Genomic DNA, 2154 nt, shown 5'->3' on the forward strand with positions numbered 1-2154 from the left:
GCAGCTCAAATCATCTGAAATATTTATCAGTTTTCGGTTAATGATCAACGGCTGTTACAGTGCAGAACTCACTGCGCCACCTAGTGCTGAATATTAACACGAGTCACGTCTAGATTTGATCGTGGAAGAGCAATAATCACTTCAGTTCAGTCATGTAACATCTAAGTTAAAGAAAGTTCAATCTCGCTGTTTTACTTTACTACTGCATGCAGGAGTGCCACTTTTCTGGACCCCCAGCAGTTTATGGTCCCCTCGGTTTGCACAAAAAAATAGATTGCATTTTTTTTTTGCAAAAATAGATTGACAAACATGTTTTTATATGGGGGACGAAACGGCTTTCATAGGCTATCAGTTCAGTTTGATATCCAATTTTAATACCAGATGTACAAAAATGTAATATATAAATATACTGAATATGAATATACAGTATTATACCTACTATATTGTGTACATTACAACTCAGTAACAGTGATATTACAAAAGCATTATTGGTAGTTTATATACAGAATTTATGGATAAGTTGTAGATGTCAAATCAACTTTTGTAGCAGAAAAAGATGATATCAAAGTTTGAGATAACATTATGGGCAAAAATCTCCACTGCTTGCCATTTATTTATTTATTTATCGCACTTCACCAAAAGTTAAATTGGATGTAATTTGTTGTTTATGAAATGATAATAAAACCCAGATTACTGTAGCTGTTTATTCTCTTTATTTTCTTATACATTTGGTCATTGTAAATAAACTTCAGTTAAATATCATTTGTCTGCCAAAAAGATGCACTAAATTTGATAGAAGGTCAGGTTTGAAAATGATTGGTCACGGTGTTATAAAATAATGTGTAGCGATTAAAGCCCATACATAAGCAGCTCAAAATGACAAAAGCAATACAAATTATATGCAATGTAAAGATACTTTAGATGTAGTTATCTTAAAATAATGAAACAAAACATTTTTATGAAATCAATGATTTGCCATTTTCTTCTTTCTTGACTGGCTTATTAAATGTGAATAATTAGAAATGGAAAGTGCACACCATGTGAGTCACAAGCAAAAACCACAGAATGTTTTTTTTTCCATGAGTGTACAAATGCAGCGACCAGGAAATATGCCTATGCTCAACATTTCTGCTTTTTTCAGCAGCTGATTTAAAAAGTCTTTATCTACGAATGGTCAGGGCTGTAGACGGCTGTTTTTAACTTCCCTTTATGTCTCTGAACAGTTTGAAGTTCTTCTATAAGATGGACCGGTGTTAACACGAGGAGCATCATCACTTTAGAAATGAAAGCTCATGATGGACTTACATAATGTATTTATTCCTTTACTGCTGTCTTCTACCACTGTGTTTACAGGTAAGTCAATACTGTATTTACTGTTGTTTTTGTTTGTTTGTTTGTTTAAACAGAATTATATGATATGCTGAAAATTCAATGATTCAATGAGCCTAATGCATCATTTTTGTTTTCTCGGACAGAAATGCAGTGTTAATAGTAATAGCTTAAATGAGCAACTATGGTGAAAATCCTTTGTGGAATGATTTTTGTGCTAAATCTTGTTCGCACTAACATGGTTGCAATACAGTATTTATATAACCTCTTGTATATTATATTATTTATATATATTTACAGATTCTGTCTTTAAAATCATAAACCGATAATCATTACTTTTTATCTTTTCCCCTCTTTATTTAATCTGAATATCTCTCCTCCCATTGATCTGAAACTCATCATTTTAAATGAATTGGTCAAGAGTTACGGTTAGGGTCATCTTTTTATATTTAAGAATCAATAAACATGTATGATTTGGTTTTGGGAGTTTATGACTTTTTTACATTTCACAAAAACTCTAAGAATGTTATATAAACACTTAATAAAATAAATGTATTGTAATTGGAAAATTATTGTTGATGATAAATGCATATTAGACGTGTACAGTATATAAGGACAGATTCTGCAAAACTCTTTCTGTGCCTTTTTCAGTTTTTATTTTTTTGCTTTTATGGTAAGCAATTCCTGTCGTGATGTCTTGAGACATTTCCTGTGACAGATTAAGCTGATAAATCAAACTTGCTTAAAATGAGCAAACATACATTCTAATAAATAGATTCTTTTAAAATCGTATAATATTTCATATGATTAAAAAGCCTTGCTCTC

The sequence above is a fragment of the Gobio gobio genome (assembly GCF_949357685.1).
Source record: "Gobio gobio genome assembly, chromosome: 15".
Lineage (NCBI taxonomy): Eukaryota > Metazoa > Chordata > Actinopteri > Cypriniformes > Gobionidae > Gobio > Gobio gobio.